At 47.7% G+C, this 18,427-nt stretch overlaps 1 protein-coding gene across 2 annotated transcripts in view; it reads right to left on the bottom strand.

Moving 5' to 3' along the window:
* The window catches only part of SLC7A14 (solute carrier family 7 member 14), a 30,054-nt gene extending 20,219 nt beyond the window's left edge, over window positions 1-9,835 (bottom strand). Inside the window, exon 1 of one of the 2 annotated variants that reach the window (XM_064721272.1) lies at window positions 9,258-9,835. The gene's annotated coding sequence lies outside the window, so the exon portion shown is untranslated. The remainder of the gene's footprint in view (window positions 1-9,257) is intronic. The other variant, XM_064721273.1, reaches the window with a different exon arrangement.
* Between the last annotated feature and the right edge of the window lie 8,592 nt (window positions 9,836-18,427).

Below are 18,427 nucleotides of genomic sequence, written 5' to 3'. Positions count from 1 at the left end.
CTGATGCCTCCAGCAGCTGGAACAGCATGGATTTGGCCCTGGCATGCAGGACACCTGTTTGCTGCAGAGGTTTTTAGGGGGAAAGTCCCTTTCTCCTTTCTCAGCAGAGCTGTGCTTCAGAAATCTGGGATTGGAGCAGGTTCCTATCAACCCCCAAGGCAGTGCCTGCTGTGGACTCCAGGAATATTAACCCTAGTTTATGGTGCAGGAGCATCAGCCCTCAGATGCACTCTAGTAGGGACTGTGTGCCAACATCACCCTTGGACAAACAGAGGCTCAAAGGGGTGCTGGAGGTAGCTCGAGATGACGGAAAAGGCATCTCCTGGCATCTGCAAACCCAGAAAAAGAAAAAGGAAAAAAGGAGCAAACATGCCAGGCTGACCTCCCTGCTGCCCCTTGATTTTCTCTTGAATGGGGAGCTCGGTAGCGATGGGGTGGGTTTATCAGGAGCCACTCAGGGCTGAATTCCACCCCAGCTCCTGCCCCGGGAGAGGCTGAATTCCACCCCAGCTCCTGCCCTGGGAGAGGCTGAATTCCACCCCAGCTCCTGCCCCGGGAGAGGCTGAATTCCACCCTAGCTCCTGCCCCGGGAGAGGCTGACGTTGGCCGGGCAGCATCTCTGAGCGCAGGGATGCCCTGTGCGGGGCTCCCCAGAAGGTTTGCATTACGAGTGCCTCTCGATTTGGAGCTTCATGCGCTTGTTTTCACAGTGTTGGTCCCCAGCTGGGCTGCCACTGTACGAGCTGGCTCTGTCTCCATCACCAGCCCTCCCCAAAGCGATTTAAAGGCAGGCACAGAGCCGAGAGTGAGGGCTGGTCCCGGTGCTGCTCACGTGGGTCCAGCTCCAGCAATCTGGCCTTGTGCCTTGGCTGGTAATTTTGGGGCTTTTCTTATTTTTAATCTTTCCATTTTTACCTCTGCTTGAGCAGTTCGAGTGGAGCTGTGGTTAATTTAAACTACAGTAGTTGCTAAATTAAACCACTGATAACACTTCGGGTTTGAGACCAGTTTTCTCTGTGCATCAACTGAAAAAAATGGGATATTTTCTCTGTGTGTCTTCGTGGCAAAATGGAAATGGAGAGGTTGAACAGCACTTTTCTATGGTGCTTCCATCAAGGTTATACTGAGTGCTTTGGCAGTGTTAGCACTGCTGTAATATGGCTAAACATCATTATCTTCTTCTGACAAATAAGCAAAATAAATGAGGAAATGTTTATTTTTGACCAAAGATATAAGGCAAGGGTGCCATGCACCCACAGTTAGCCCCCAGGAATTCCTAAACTTTGTATTCTAGTCTATAGGGCAAGCATTAAAAGAGCATAAATATGTAATCCAGTGATATAATTAGCATGTACATAGAGATCACCCTTTCTCCCTCTTCCCAGCCTTCAGGGGGATACAGTGTGATGGTTTAGCTGCTGTTCTTGCTGGGGAGAGACTGGACTGTCTGGATAATCAGGGAAAAGGCAGAGGGAAGGATGGGAGTGATGTCAAAGCTTCTTTCTGTCTTGCAGCTGGTGTTTCCCTTTTCCTAAGTAAATAGCAAATCAATATTTGAGCACTGATCTGTGCCCATGCAGGCGAGCAACGAGAAGGTTTTGGTAGCTGAGGGCTCATCTTCCTGCCTGGATGAGGTGGGAGATGAGGTGATGCATTCAGAGGTGAAATTGGAGCGTGCCACAGGGAGGGCCAGCAGATCCCTTGATATTGAGCTGTTCTAAACTTTGCCAGGATTAATTACATGCCACCTTCACAAGCAGCTGGTCCAGGTTCCCTTGGGATCCTCTGGAGCAGCAGGCCTGTGAGAAACAGCTCTGGGACTGAAAGGAGCAGTGTTTTCATCCTTCCTAAGGGCTGGATGCACGTGGAACACCTACAGCTCCTACAGCCTGAATGGGATGGAAGCTGAAATGTTCTTTTTGGAGATGCTCATGCACATCCCTGCAGGCACTTCCCTCCCCATGGTAAATCCCCCTGTTCCAGTCCAATGTCTGGGATTTTGGTTTTCCACTTGTTTTCTGCCCTTTTTTGCAGGGCTACCAATCACTCCCATGGCGCAGAACAGTGTAGGAATGGATGCAGGGCATGACAGATACAGGAGCCCGTGCGTGCCGAGATGAAATAATGCAATATGCATGAAGTGCTCGGTTTGGCTTTGCAACAGAGCTATTTAACCACCAGGAAAAAAAAATATCACTACAGAGAAAGAGGTATAATCAATTTGCACATTTGCAAAAAAGGTCTCGTTTGTTGCTGCTGTCTTGAGGTGGGAAGGTAAAAGCCTTAAAAACTGCAACAAGGCAGGGAAATGGCAAATCAATAGATGGGTGAGCTGAGCAGGAGGTGGGGAACCAGGAACATCTTGGAGCTGTTCTGACAGGCTCCCTCTAGGAGACTAGTGAAACCACATAAAATGAGTAAAATTTGTTGCTCCACCAGTAAAATGGAGAGATTCACTGCCTCAGAGGGTGTGGTGGTTAATCTGTCTGGGTTTGCTACAGAAGCAGATGAGAAACAATGCTAAAAATGATTAACAGTCCCCTAGACATGCCTTGTTGAAGTCAATATTGGTTTTGTACCTGCACGTGCTCGTCTGCAGAAGGACCCTGGAGGCTCTGTGCACTTTCAAATGCTCCTTTGTGGTGCTGTGTGATTTTGCATTCCAAGTGCAGATATTGATACCAATTCTTTGAGCACAGCCTCCCCCTCCTTTCTGCAGTCACAAACTGCAGTGATGTCAAACAATGAAACTCCTAAAGGAAATTTGGGTTCACAGGTCTGGGTGCTCAGGGTTTCAACGTACTGTCCACTGAGGTTCTGGCATTTCAAACACCACAGGAGGGGTGCCCAGAAATGCAGATTTGCCTCATTCAGACTCGTAGATTCATACAATGGTTTGGGTTGGACAGAATCCCAAAGATCACCTCATTCCAACCCAACCTGCCGTGTGCAGGGCCACCTTCCACTAGACCAGATTGCCATGGGCTCCATCCAGCCTGGCCTTGCAGATATGCTGGCACATCCTTCTGCAACCTCATTTTTTGGGAGTAGCAGTTCCAGACCCTGAGCTGTGACAAGAGGAGAAGCATGATCTGATTTTTCTGGAATAAGTGGAATGCAGTGAGTTGCCCATTTGCAATGCTGGCCATAGATTCCTCTGACAGTATGACTGCCAGCAGCATCAGTGGGGTGTTGGCAGCCTTGGATTTGTGACTCTGAGCTTTTCCCTGCTTTTAGGTAGTAGGTTGTACTTACAGTAATCACCACTTTGATGAGATAACACATTTTCTGTACCAAATCTCAAAGTGAGAATGGGCAACAGCTGCCTTTGTACCACTGAAACTCTAAACCTGGGCTACCAGACAGTTTCTTCTAGAATTATACTCCTTTAAAAACTGTCTTTGCTTTAACAACACACAAGAGGGAATCTCTGTAATTACTGGGCTGTGTCTTCTTTTCCTTTCCTCAGTGGATCCATACTTTTACATCGCAGAATGAAAGTCATTATGGTTTGCTGCAGGCCAGACAGGAGAGCTTTTTTCATTTGACATAATTCACAGAATGGGTTATTTATTAATGTGTGAGGCTCTCTAAACAAAATGGATTTTTACTCTTGTGAGAGTCTGGCTGATACATCATTATGACAACTTATTTCATTTCTGGGTAGCAGTTTGAACCCAGTGACGAAAACACAAATCTTTCAGTAAAGAACTGATTTAACACTAAGGCTTTGTCATCCAAAGAAAGAAAAAATTCCCCTGTATATCAAATACAGGATCTGAAAATCCACTGGTTTTAAACCTCTAGTTTTGTTTTGAAGATTGCTGGTTTTATAGAGATTCCTTTATTCCCCACTAAGACACTGCTGGGCTTTTTTGCTCTCAGTGCTGACTCTCACTCACCAGCAGTCTTTCCACCTTTCTGCAATAATTCAGTAGGAGTCTGAACTGCCTTTTACACAGTAAGCACATCAAACTTACACCATTACTCGCTCTTGCCGAGTTTCAAATGTATTTATCTTTTGTTTGTGCACATGGTCTCATTAATTACTTATCGTGTTCCATCAGCAGTTACACAAATGTAATTGATTATGCCTCACTGCCCCACTTCCACTATTTTGGCTATCAGCTAATTAATGCAGACGAGGACCTCAAACAACAGCTTTCCTCAGAAGAAGCTGGAAAAACACATTCTTGAATCCCAAGCCTACTAAAGGTTCCAGAAGCAGCAGTAGTAGCATATGCAAATCAATGGGAGCTTTTTGCATATGCAAATAGGAGCCTTGAGCTGGGGAGAATTTGGTTGGTTGTAACCTGTGTCTCTAAATTCCTCAGCAGAAGCCTGAGGTAGGTTCAATGCACCTCCAAGGAAGTGAATAGCAGCTCCTGCTGATTTTATTACATTTTGCTGCTTATTCTTATTCACTAGGACAAAAAACCCTTCCCTTACATGAGTAATTCTGCTCCATTTCAGCACAACCGATTATATGAGTAATGTGATCGCAAGTGGATCAAAGATGATGATTTAGAATGGAGTTCATGTGTTTAGTCATTTATCACCATCACCCAGGCAAAGGCACTGCAACACCTAAGTGATGTGTAATGTGAGTAATACCTGGTGCTGTAGCAGGAGGGCTTTATTCCCAGTGAGTTACAAACTTACTGCAGACTAACACTAAATCAGTCTCTAGGATGGCACTAGAGAAGCAGAATTAAATGAAGAATTATGTGTCCTTAAGAGTGACAACATCATAAAAGTTAGAGTTTGATAATATTCCTGAGCAATGCACACGCACTGCCCGGAAATGTCCTTTTGTAGCAAGGGAATCAGTGCAAGCCAACATGATTAGCCTAAATTAAAGTAGCTAATTGCCTCCTTGCTCTTAGCTTCCCTTGGCAGCAAGACCCCAAACCCAACCTCCTTCCCTGAGACATTTGTCTCCCAGCCACAGCCAGCAGAGTGTCCCCATGGTGTGCTGCCCTGCCTGGCAAGCACAATTCCCCTGCTGTTCCTGCCCAAGAGTGAGAGGAGAGCTGCTGGAATGTTTGTGCCAGAGCTCCCAGCCAAAGGACATATTGCTTCTTTCTGTCTTAATTTCCTTGGAGCAGAGCTGGTGACCCTGGTTATTAATTGCACATCTCCCAGCCCCTGTTGCTTCCCAGCCAGTTGTTTAATGAGTGGAACACACCTGCTGGTGCCCAGGTGTGTTAGACAAGGCTCTGGAGATCCCAGATGCTTCCTGAGTGCATCACTCCAGGGCTGGAGGGGTGTGAGACCTGTGCCCAGGGCTTCCAGCTGGGAGGGAAGGACAGCCAGGAGAGGCAGATGTTCCTTCACTGCCAGACCAGGGTGCCCAAATCCTACCTGGAGCCACCCAGGCATTGCTGAGCACCACAGCTCAACAGGTCCATCATTGAGACCTGGTTCAGTAATGCTCAGGCACACGTTTAAAGCCAAGTTTTAATTCTGCTGCTGCATGTGGAATGTGCCCAAGTGTGCAAGTGATGCACAAAGGGATGTTTCTATCCTCAGCTTTAAAAAATTTTGTTGAGGAAGACTCAGCCCAGGCTCAGGGAGCTGAGGATGTGCAGGAGGAATGGCCCAAACCACTAACTGAGGCCATGGTCACCAATAAACCCAGTGGGTGCTAACAGGGGCTGCCCTGAACCCATGTGTGGTTTTATAGATTTTTGCTAAAGTTTTGACACAGATACACTCACAGACAGTTGTAGCATGGCAACAGAAACCCATTTCCCTGTAGGCAGCAAGCCACTTTGATCCTGTCCTCTCAGAATTAGGATGTGGTGCTGGAAACACACGTGCTGCAAAAGCTCTTCTTCTGTTCACCTGCCAGGTGGATTTAATTTATGGTGTCATGGCTTTCAATGAATTATGGATACAGTGACTGTGCAGAGGAACAGAAACAATGGAGTCATGTGCTGTGTGGCTCCACCTCACTGGCTTTGTTTCGTAAGTGCCTGGGCTTTGGTCTGACAGTTTTATTGTGGGAAAAAATAGTTTTCTCTTAGAGATGTTCCAGCCTGGTGACAGCAGGGGATGGGCTGTGGTGGGAGCATAATGCTGGCCAGAGCACCCAGTCCCCTGAATTTGACTGCAGAGTCTGGAAGCAGGGCTGCTATTCAATGAGCCAGGGAAACTCAGGAGAATTTTTCTCAACATACAAGAGGAAAATTGCAGTTTCCAGTTCTTTCAATTTTGGCATTTTCCCATTGACAACCACAGCTTAGCTATGTCTAATTCCTTGTAAATGAAAAATGTCTTAGGACTCTCTGTGGATCTGGGTCTGCTCCCATTTACACGTGGGTGGTTTAATGAGTTCAGCAGACTCACCCTGGACTGAGGTGAGACTCTGGCCAGGTTTTCATATCCATAGGAAGTAGCTGAAAAATGCCTGATGTGTTTCTGGGCTCTGGATACTTTACTTACCCAGATCTGTCTCTCACAGGCTGACAAGCTCAGACCCAACCATGGTTTTATATATTATAGAGGGCACAAATCTGGGAGTGATCTGGGGCTTTAAATTTTTTTTATTAATGTGGGAGTCACACATGCTGCCCTCCTGCTTATGTTGTTTTTTGTGTGACATACAGATCCCACTGCTACCCACAGCTGAAGTATTTGCTTTATTTTTGCATTCTTGTTTTAAAATGTCTTAATAATCCAAACAACAATATGTTGCTTAAACATTATGATGATTTTAATAGCTCAGGTGCTCTGAAAGCATAATTTTGATTATTTGGGGACTAAGAAATCAGTTACAGACTGCTCTGTTATTCTCTTTATTTTTTTCTTGGCTTCATGAAGAGCCCAGGATTGTGTTTACGTTTGTGTACGTTCTTGCCATCCTATTTGCTTGAATGTTGCAGTGCTTCAGAGAAAAACCATTAATTTAGCTGTTAGGAGGCTTTCCCATTCTCATTGAATTTTCTAGAAAATCTCCTGTTGCCTTTAAGGGAACAGGGAAGAAATTTTATTACATGTGCGTGATTTCAGAACTGAGAAAACAGACTGTCTTCAGAAGGAAGTAGTGTCAAATCAGCCTACAAATATATCCTTTAAAATGATTTTGGCTGGAATCCTTCCTGATATGATCCCATCTGAGACTCTGAAGTTACACAAAGAATAAATTTTCATCATTTTTGTATAATCCAAAAAAAATTAGAGAAGGATAAAACATGTCTTGACTTGAGAGTCATGAATAACTCTCTGAGGAGAATGTTTTATGTCTTAAAATGCTTCCCTTTCCTGCAACATGCACGAAGAAAGAGATTCTTTTGGGGGAGAGTTAATTAATGAAATCATTTGGAAAATTGGAGGATTCAAAATAGAATTTGGTCACTTACTTGTTCTGCTTTGGCATATGGTTAAAAATCCCACCCACTAAGGGGGTAGTGCTTATCTAAAGGGGTAGCTGGGGCACTTGGAATTAAAGTTGTGGCATTTCTGTGCCTTATTTGGGGAATTAAGGATCAAAGGTACCATAAAGTCCCCGGAGTTAATTCTGTCTGAGTCTCAGGCCATTGGTTTCCAGGCAATTATGCTGCAGGGAGCCCAATGCCTTGCTTTGGCTAAGCTGCATATTTTGGGAGGAGGACATCAAACCTTGACACAAACAGATGGAGAATCCAGCACGTTTTCTGATGGTTCCTTCATCAGGTCATCAGTACTCCTCTGCTGAAAAATGTGATCCCTCCCTTAAATTGGAATGTTTTGGCTTTAGCATCTCAGCACCAGCTCACGTTGTGCCTCTCTTTGGCAGACAGAGGAATAACTCAGTGCCTGGTAATTTCTTTCTGTAGAGGCTCTTAGATTCAAGGATTCACATCACTTCCCTCCCTGCTTTTTAATGAAGTGAATTCTCAGGTGCTGTAATTCCTCCTCTGTAAGGGCCTTTCTCCAGTCCTTGACAGGTTTTGGTTTTTCTTTCCTTATTTTTTTCCCCTTACTTCCAATTTCGTTGTCATTTTTGTTGATGTCTGCTGTGCTCTGGCAGTCTGTTTTCAAGGGCTGAGGTAAAATTTCCTTCCTACATCTCCACTTACTGAAGAGCAACTAAACAATCCTTTTCCCCCTTTTTCTTGTTCCCTGACTTGTCTTATCACAGTTCTTGCATCTGTGCTGTCTTCTCAGATATGTACTGCACATTTGAGTTCATGTCAAGAGGACCCAAGATTCCTTGTTGACACTATTTACTACTGATCAGTAACTGTTTTGTTGGGAAATTTTGCCCCCTTTAATAGATTAAAATGGGAAATCAGACCTTGGACCTCTGCAAGACCCCCTAATTCTTTGTTCTCATGCACCAGACATTCCCCATGGAGCAGTACATTTTAAGAACAGATGCTGAGTTTAATCTGGGTAACTTTTCTCTCTAGCACTGTTTTTGGCTTGTTTGAGGGTTTTTGTTTATTTACAATATGTTTTTTAACTCTGCTAAGTCACATGCCTTAGCAATGTGTACCAATAAAACAAACACATGTAAATATCTTTAGCAAACAGACTTTCAGTCTCATGACAGTTTTTGGGCAGTTAAACAAATGCCTTGGCTTGCTGAAACCTATTTGCCTGCTACTCAGGGACACTGGGAGAATTAATCACTTAATACACTAGATTAAATCAGACATGGCTCTTTTGAGACAAAAATCTTCACTGGGGTCAGCCAGACAGGGCTTCCCCCTCCTCTCCACAGCCGGTGCTGCTGCTTGCACAAACCCTGCTTTGGAGCACTCAGCCTGTGCCAGGAGGGCACCAAGCCGATCTGTATAAACTATTAAATAATAGGGCACAACACCGGGGCTGCAGAGCAGCTGCGAGAGCAGAGATGGGGATTTTGAGCAGCGCTGCTGGAGCGCACCTCGCTGCCCGGCAGCTCCGAAATACCCGTGCGGAATCAACAAACAGCACCGAGCCGGGTGACGTAAAGAGGAAGCCAACTCCATTCCCGGCCTCGGAGTCGCGGGGAGTTTGGCAGGCGCAAAAAGGGGGGAGGAGGACGGAGCCGTAACCGGGGCCCGTCCGCGGGGTCGGGGCCGCCCCGTCGGGGCTTCAGCACCGCGGACAGCGCCCGCCCGGAGCCGCGGCCACACGCGGGACCGACGGAGCCCGAGCGGCCCCGGGGGTGGCACCGGCCCCTCGGTCCCCCCTGCCCGTCCTCTCCCTTCTGCTCGCATTCTGTCCCCTCACTGCCCCCCTCCCGCAGCGTCCCGACCTCCCCGCGCCGCGTTCCGTGCCGTCACCTGTAGCAAGAGCTGTCGCTTCGCTCAGGCCACCCGGTGTCCCTCCTGTCACTCCGGTTTTTTCCCCGTTTCCAATCAATCCCGAGCCGCCAGCCCCGGCGCCCCCGCCTCCTCCTCCTCCCCGCGGTGGAGTGCCCGACACTCCGCCAACACGGGGCCGGGGCGGGGGTTGCTCAGCCGGGCTGGGCTCCCCCGGGGCCGGTGCTCCGTTGCCCGAAGGATCCGGCGCGCTCCCTTTGCCCAGCGGGGCACAGAACCGGCTCCGTCTGCGTGGCGGGGGGGCCGCGGCCGCGCTGCCCGGCGGGGCTCCGGACGGACAGACCTTCCCGGTTCTCCGGACAGACCTTCCCGGGCGGGCCGCCCGTCCCCGCTCCCCGAGGAGTCCCCAGGCTCCCCCGCAGCCGTTCCCTCCCGGCGGAGCGCGCACTCACCGCGGGCGCGGAGGGACGCGGGCGGCGCTGCGGGGGCGGCGCTGCTGCTGCAGCCCCAGGGGCGGGGGGGCTGCGCCGGCACCGCCGACCCGAGCCCGGCTGCCGGCCGAGCACGCAGGGCGGAGGGAGGGGAGACGGGGATGGATGGAGGGAGGGATGGATGGAGGGAGGGAGGGAGGGAGGAGGGCGCTGCAGCTCCTCAATTATTCAGCGCTTCCCCTCCCCGCCTGCCGCATGTGACCGCCGGCAGTAGCCGCGGGCCGTGCCGGCCCCGGGAGAGCTCCGTGCCACCCCCACGGCCACCTCCCCTCCGTGCCGGTCCTCCCTGCCTGGCCAAGTGTCCTCAGGGCTGGGGGTGGCCTCCCCCAAACTGTCTGGCTGGTGAAAATTAACTCTCCTGGCTGCCTCCTGCAGCGCAGGGCTTTCCTCACCCCCGGACAGAGCACAGAGCACAGAAAATCTCGTTTTTCTTTTCTCCTTGAGCTGCACTGTGAGATTTGGGTGTTAATGCTGTAATCCCGGAACAGGCAGAATCAGGACTAAAATAATGCCTCATGCATTGCAGCATGCTGTGCTGTCCAGTCCTCTGCACAGCCCAGCTGGGAGGAATTAGGTATCAAGTGCAGGATATATTTAATATTTTATACCCGTGGCTACTTTAGAGGATAGCTGAAATTCATGATCAAGATTATTCCTTTTTGCAGTTTTGTTTCTCAGTTTCTGCTGTTTGGTTTGCTCTAGAAATACTCCCTATCTGTATATTGACATCAAATCCAAACTGGGTTCATCTCCAGTGATGCCCGGGGAGGATCTGGTTTCAGTATCTGTTACAGCTTCATTCTATAGCTTCTAACAGGACCTATTCCCTGTGAGAGCTCTGTCTCCAGTGGAGAGAGACCTTTCATCCTCCGAAAACTGAAATAAATCTCTTCTGATAAAAGTTAAAGGTGGGACCCCTCAGTGCAAGCAGTTCAGTTCAGAAGCCAATGTTTGCCTAACATGAGTGACCCTGACAGAGCTGCATCAATGGCAGTGACCTTCTGGGGACATACAGACAGTGACATTGCACAGATACACACGGACAGGGTGGGGGCTGGACTAGGTGACCTTTACCCTTCCAACCCAAATTATTCTGTGATTCCATATCCGTGATACTGTTTTTGGCCAGGAGAGCAGACCACATGTCATCTCCAATTTCCTTTCCAGCCTTGACTCCTGTGGCAGTTTTTGTGTCTTCCCAGATGAGTGCCACAATCTTCCCAGTTTATTACCAGACTCCTTCCTCTCTCCAGCACAGCTTTACCTTGCTGTCTTCCCTCCCTCACGCAAGTCTCCTTGCAGTCCCTCTCCTCCCAAACAGGCGCAGAAAACCTCTCCAGGTTACTGCTGGCCAGCAGAAGGTGTCATCACAGGATGACAGGATGCTCTGTTCCCTTCCTGCCACTCTGGCCAGCACACAGCACAGCACAGAGACAAAGCACTGTCAGCTGATTACCTTCCTCACAACCAGCAGTTTTGAAACCCTGTTTTTTTCATTATTTTCCTTATTTTCTGATTGCCTCAAAGCAACACTCAGAGCTGCAGCTTCTCTCCTGTCCTTGTCTGTGGTCCTGATGCTTCCCATTTGCTTGTTGTTGTTTCTGTTCACACCCACTGGCTTCACTCAGTCCCTGGACACTGGATGGAGCTGTGGATGGCAGGAGCTTCCCCTGGACTACATCTGTGCAAAAAAGAAAACCTTCTGCATTTGTTATTCCCTCTTGTTTTGCATCACTTTTAAGACCGTGGTGAGCTCCAGCTGACAGCGCCACCAGCCTCTTGTGCTCACCCAATTCCTTGGTGCTTGTGGAGTGTGTGGGTAAAGAGCATGGGCTGGTGTGTTTCTGAAAGGATTGGCAGTGTGGCCAAGTTTTGGGGGGATTTGTTTATATGTGTGGGTTCAAAATAATTTGATTCATATTTATTAATAGGGGCTGGTGTACCAGAGCATGGGCAGTTTTGTTGGTAGCAGATTTTTGGCCTCTAAAAAATCATTGTGCAGCACTATGATACCACCCCCATCTTCCACCTTCACTGCTCAGAGATCTTTCTTCAGAGAACTTTGCTGTTTTGTAGCTTTCTAGACCCTGTTTTATCCCAGCCTTAATCTCCTTTTTGTAAGATTTCTTCGGTTTTACCCAGTGGCACCTGCTGTTAGCTATGCACAACAACCTGCTGCCACCTTGAGTAATAAATGTCACAAACGTTTTGTCAGAGGATCACTTAAGCTCTTTCCCATTAATCTTTACCCTGTTCTCATGAGTTTTGTAACTTCCAATCTTGCAGGAATTGAATCCCGAATTTTTACAGCTACCCCTCTAATGTTCCTCTTCAGGTTGATTAAATGTGGATGAAGAATTGAATGAGGACAAGTTACTTTCCCAACAAGTCCCAGCAGTGAGGTCACCCTCAGATTAAGGTGACATTTTCCATAGCAGCCAAGCACATGATGGCACATTTGCAGCAGAATTTCCTCTGCCCCCAGGCACTGTCCAGTTTCTAGACCAAACTAATTTCTGCCCACTTTTCTGTAGTAAGTGGCCATCTGACTGGTCATTTCAATACTTAATCCTATTTTGAATTTGACCAAGGCTTTGGCCTCAATAACACCTTGGAGCAGGGATCTCCACCAGCTGCTATCTCATTATCTTGGCTATTTTTCTTCTTACCATCAAATCTGGCCATTCCAATTTCATGGGACATAATTTTATTTTTTTGTGACTCTAAATACAGAAAGAGAAAGTCAGCAAAACTGCCATATTGACTTTCTTTCTTACTGTTATTAAAATGTTTGTTTACCTCTCATAATCCCCTCATACTTGTCTCATCCATGACTAATTAATCATGCCATTTAAATACCACAGTTCCTGCTTTTCTGGGTTATCTCTTTATCTGCACAGCTTCATATTAAAACAATCAATATCTCTAGGGGCCTGCTGACCCCTAGATTCTGCTAGGGCTTCCAGCATCCTCACCTCATGGGCCCTCTCTCCCTGCATGAAATTCCTCAGAGAGGAAAGGCTTGTCTCCAGTTCCATTGGTTTGATGAGTTTTCTTCAGTGCTGTTTCTCAGAATGTTTGATACCATCAAAACTGACTAATGGAATGTTCAAAGACAAGCAGCTTGGGTTCCCCTTGGATGTACATCAGGGTCCCAGTGTGTGTGTGCTTGGTGACCCAAAAACATTTCTGTTGGTCTTACAAAAGTGCACCGATTTGGGTTGTGTTTCCAAAGAAAAAAACTATTTGAGACTAGGAGGGGGAAGCTGCAGCACCTTTCCTGTGCCATTTGTGTATTTGTGTGCTGGCTGCCATCCCTCAGCAGCCTCTGTTAGAGAGCAGGGCTGAAGGCACAGCTCATCACCCTCCTGTGGGTCAGTGAAGGTGGTTGGAGAGTGTGAGCTGTCTGTAAGGTACCACTGATACTTTATAGGAAAGCATTTCTGTCTGCAGGCACCAGGCAGCACAGGGACATCACAGAGAGCAGCCACGGGGGTGCAGTGATGGGAGCTGCTCACCCCTGCACTGCTCACTCTGCATGGCCAATGGCTCATGGCCATGGCTCTGACAAGTGTTCTCTCTTGGATTTGGTCTGTAGCATCCCCAGCCATCTCCCAGAACAGCAGCAGCTCCCAGACATCCACTGCAAAGTTCAGCTTTGTCTCTGAGCAGAGACCCAGTGGAGCCCTGCAGAAGTACTAGAAGGTATTTTAGAAGCATTGCCAGGATGCTTGGCCTCTCTTCTTCTTCCCTTTGCACTGTTGGAACCTCAGTAAGTACCTGTAGGGGTCAGAGTGATGGAGGCATCTCTGTAGGAGGATTAGAACAAGGATTAATCTTGCAGTCTCATTTGATGACTTGTGCCATGATGAACACCAGCATGAGGAAGGGCAGTCCTGTTATTAAAGCCCTGACTCGAGACTTATAAAACCTCACTGGAGTTACTGGCTCTGCAGCTGGAGTCCTGGGTGAGTTCAGAGTTCTCTGTACCCCAGTCATGTGGAATGGCATTGGAAGGGCTGCCCAGTCTCAGGAAGTGAGTTGGCTGTGATTTTTCAGTGAGGGATTGTCTCTGCTTTCCTTATGGGACCTCAGTGGGGCAGTTCAGCTGGGGGAATTCACTTGCAATTAGCTGGGCAGGTGAAAGGAAGTGCCTGGAGTGGTGAGCTGAGCCTGCCTGCTCTGCAGCCCTGACCCTGCCGGGCACTGTCCATCCCCTGTGAGCCCAGCACTCACAGTGCACCCTCTTCATTATCTAAATCACTTGTGTGCAGTGGAACTGGCCATGGGTTTAATTTATGCTTAGAGCAATGGAAAGGGTTACTCTGGGGTTATTCTGCATTGCTAAGAGGCATCTTGGCCAGGTTGAAAGGAAACATCCACGTGGATGTTCCTCATAAACCCATATCAGGTGCTTCCCTCTGCATCAGTGGTGCATGGGCATAAACAGAAACAGGTAAAATCCCAGCACAGCAAACCCTGGCAGTGCTTTGCCATTTGATGTTATCCAGCTAAAATTTCTCCCAGCCCCTTTCCTTCTTGCTCTGTGTCATCCATGCCAGTCTGAGCAGAGAAGATGGGTAATGCATCCATCAGACACATTCACTGTTCAGAGACACAGGGGGTGATGGAGCATTAAATAAATCCCTTTCAAATCCCCATGCAAACACACAGCCCAAGCCTGGCTCCAGCATGAGCTGTGCCTCTCCCCTGGCTGGAGGCTGCCACGGGTGCATGCAGAAGCAGTGATGTCCTTTGGTTGTGCCACCACCATGCCCACAGGGGAAGAGCAGCCTCAACCCCACCACAGACTCTGGAAGAGCTGTGGGATGGGGCTGGGGGCTGCTGGGGTGGGGACACCTTGGGGACACCCACCTTTGGGAGCTGCAGTCACCAGCAGGGCTGCCCTGGGGCTGCAGACCCGGGTGAGGCTGGGATGAAGCAGCTGCCAGGAGAGGGGATTAAATGATTCACTGTTTGGAGGCTGCTGCCTTATTTAAAGAACCACACACTATTTTATTTTCTTATTCAGAGAAGTCTGCTTTTAACAACCAAACCAGACAGAACTCTTATCTTTTTGCTTTCTCAGCTACTTCATCTCATGGGTTAATATGAATGTTTTGGGCACTGTGTAGCTGCTAAGTGTCCATCCAGGTCTCACCGTGTCTGCTGTGATGATTATGGAATAATCAAGTGATACTTGACCAGTTCCTGCTGTCCTGCAGGTGGGTTTAGCTCATCTAGATTTTGATTAAAGTCACAAGGTGAAGTTAATGGCAGGATTTGGTCATAGTTGTCTGTTCTGAGAGTAAGAGAGAAAGTAACAGCACAAAGATGATTCCAGCTTAGTCCCTGCTGGGCTGTGCACACACAGGAGAAGCTGTTTGTGGTGCCCTCAGTGGCAGCAGTGTTACCCACAGCGTTTGTTTTGGGTTCATGCACAAAAGGTCGCTCACACTACTGAGAACGCCAGGTTAAATCAGTGGTCTGCAGAGTATTTTAGCATTTGCTGGCCAAGTTTGACCCAGAGACTGAACTGTTTCTGCTTGGATAAAAAAGAAAACAGGTTTGTTTTTTTTCTGGGGAAGGAAAAAAGAAAGCCATGTGAATGCTTCCTGGGCATCATAGCTGGCTGTGTGATTTATCCATCTTGCTAATAATGATGGACAGGGCTTTGCCCATCCCAGGGTTTGATGAGAGGCTGCTGTTTGCCTGAGTGCATTTGCTTTGCATGCAAATAAGAGGGTTTATTGTCTGTTGTTTGTTTTTCACCAAAAGTGCAGCTTTTTTGCATGTTCAGAATAACTGCTGCTGTCCCAGGAGCAGGCCCTGCAGGAAAGGGAAGGTTTAGAAGCATCCCAGGGTTTGAAGCTCAGTAGTATCAGCTCTTCAGCAGGAGAGCACATCTGCTCTGAAACCAACAGCACTGCAGAAAAAAAGAGGAAGGTATTGATCTGATAGTTTGTTGTCATTGACATTTCTGTTGATCTACTCTTCCCTGATGATTCCTTGCTGCTAAAGGCAAGGGCCAGTGCTGGGAAGGGTCAGCACTGAAGGAAAAGCCTCATCCAGATGTGCACCACAGTGCACTTTGCCTCAGACTAAACACAGCTTCTCAGCTGAACCTCAGCCAAGGTATTTCAGCTGGGCCATTCCAGGTCTGTTCAGCCTGATTTTGCATGTCAGCTGAAGGACAAGGAGCCAAAGCCCACACCTCTGAAGTCACTGTGGGTTTAATATCGTAATGCAGCCTTGGCTGAGCGCTGCTGGGGAGAGCAGAGCAGCTCGGATTGAATTACCTGCAGCACATTAGCTGAAATCTCCCATCCAAGGCCTGCAGGGGCTGGTGCAGCTCAGCTTTCCAGGGAGCCTGATAAGATCACAGCCTGGGGCAGCACAGTTTTAGGTTTTCGTTTGGTATTCATTATACCCCTATCAGCGATCAGGGTCCTGGCTGGATGAGGAGCTGGATCTCAGCTGTGGCTGCCCCATCCCCTGGCTTTGGTGCAATGCCTTGCCCTGGGTCAGGTCTCTGGATCACCTCCCACGACCTGGACAACCATCCCTTACTGACCTTTTGCTGATACACGGTGCTCTCCACACCCCAGAGAAGCTTTGAAACCAATGCAAAAGAGGGAATGGGCGCCAGATGTCTTCTCCAGAAAACAAAGATTGGACTTTCAATAGTTTGTGTATCTCCTACTAACTTAAAATAGCTCCTTTCTGTTTGTGGAGGCAAACAAGACAAGACATTAATATGCACATCCCAACAGTAAATAGGTTTCAAGCAAGCTTCTGTAGAGCTGGAGGAGGATATTAGGACAGTGTGTTTTTCATCACTGATGTGCCAGCTAGCATGCAAAAGACTCATAGTGCAGGAAAAGGACTGGAAAATTGAGGGGGAAAAATGTTTTTCATAGAAAAAAAACCCTGTTGATCAATGCAAAGCAAGTGCTGTTTTCTTTTCTGGTTCCATGAGATCTGATGCTAAAAGTACACGTTTTGATGAATGGGTTCTGGATTGGGCCAGGTATAGACCTGATGTAGCTCTTGAAATCAGGTGGAATGTACATAAATAAAATGCTGCTTGCATTGACCCATTCTGCTGCTTTCTTTTTTAAAATTTATTGTTGTTTTCCTGGCCTTTGATGTTGTGCATTTATAACGACAGGCTTTTAGAAATTACATCTCATGGAAAAATCCACTGGGCTTTTCCACAAAGGAGTTAATGGCTTTTATGAAAAGATTTACCTAATGTGGGGTGATGTTTTCAGTCTCATGAAACCAGCAGTGAGCAGAGCTGGAAATGAGAGCTGAGGCAGGAGTTGGTTCCATCTCTTCTGTGTAGGGCACAAGGGAAAATGAGGAGCACAAGGGAAAATGAAATGGTTTGCTTTGTTTCATGCTTTTGGGTACAGTACAGTAGATTTCAATTTAAAAAACAGGAGGAATGAATGAACAATTTCTTAATGTATCCAGTCAGCAAAAGAGAAACCACATCAATTAGACAAACCAGATTAATGCTCAGGGTGTGTCCTCACTGCCCACATAAAGCATCTACAGCCCAGCTTCTGCTCAAACACACCCTGATAAACCCAGGCAGAGACTGATCTATATTTACCTTCTTGATTTATGAGAACAGAGACCAGCAGGGACTCTGAAGCATATGATTCACTCATGTTTCTCCTGGTTTATACAACTCTTGCCTGTTGCAGTCAGGGGAGGGAGTGAGGGAAACCCCTCTCATTCCAGCCCCAGCTCCTTGAGAGGGATGTGAACCTTCAGTGATGCTCACCACCCAGGGCTGGGGATGGCATTCACATCCTGGACCCACCATTGTCTCATGTGGGTGCTGTGTTTGCCTTGCCCTGTGAAAAACACAGCATTTGAGCTGCATTTTGGTGACCTGCACAGTGCCACACACAGTGCCTGACACCAGCAGTTCCTCAAACACATCACAGATGGACACATCTGCAGGCAAATCAGAAAGTCAATTTATCCTGGGGCTTTTATGGTGTTCAAGCATAGAGGAGGGAGCTCAGAAAGATGTGGTTTGCTGGGTATTCCATTCTTTCCAATGCCCCCTCTGGAAATAGCAGTCTAGGAGTGTAATTTCCCTTTCCCCGCTGGCCACTGGTCTGGAGGTGTTCTCTGCTTCAACAGAGCTGCTGTGGAGCATCACTGGCCACTGCTGGGTGACTTATCTCTTGTCTCTCTCCACCAGCTGGTCTCTGGAAAGGTGGCTAATGAACAAGCAGCACTGGCTTTGTCAATACGTCTGTTTTCCTTTTTATTTTTCTAAGCGAGAAACCCCAGTGATTTGTTGACACAGAACAAGTAACAGTTCATTTGCAACTCCCCAAATGAAGCTAAATTATTCTGAATAAATTAAACATTAAAACAGCATTGGAGCAAGCCCAGTCTCCTGATGGAGTTTAGTCCTGCTTGGAAATGCAGATGTTCAGCCTAATGGGCTCCTCAAAGGTAACCAATGCCAGCCCCTACCACCCTCATCTGTGACACTTATCTAATTCCCTACCTGTAACACTTATCCAAGCCTATCCTCATTTTTTAAATTTTTATTTTTCTGGCTTTTCCATGACTTACAAGATATTATTTCCTGCTGGCAGTTGGATTGTCTGAGTATTTCCCAGGCAGGGCATGCTCACAAGTGGAATACCAGCAGTGGGTCTCACCACA

This window comes from Zonotrichia leucophrys, chromosome 9 (genome assembly GCF_028769735.1).
Source record: "Zonotrichia leucophrys gambelii isolate GWCS_2022_RI chromosome 9, RI_Zleu_2.0, whole genome shotgun sequence".
Classification (NCBI taxonomy): domain Eukaryota; kingdom Metazoa; phylum Chordata; class Aves; order Passeriformes; family Passerellidae; genus Zonotrichia; species Zonotrichia leucophrys.
The sequence above is the reverse complement of the archived record's forward strand: the minus strand, read 5'-3'. Positions and strand labels throughout refer to the sequence as shown.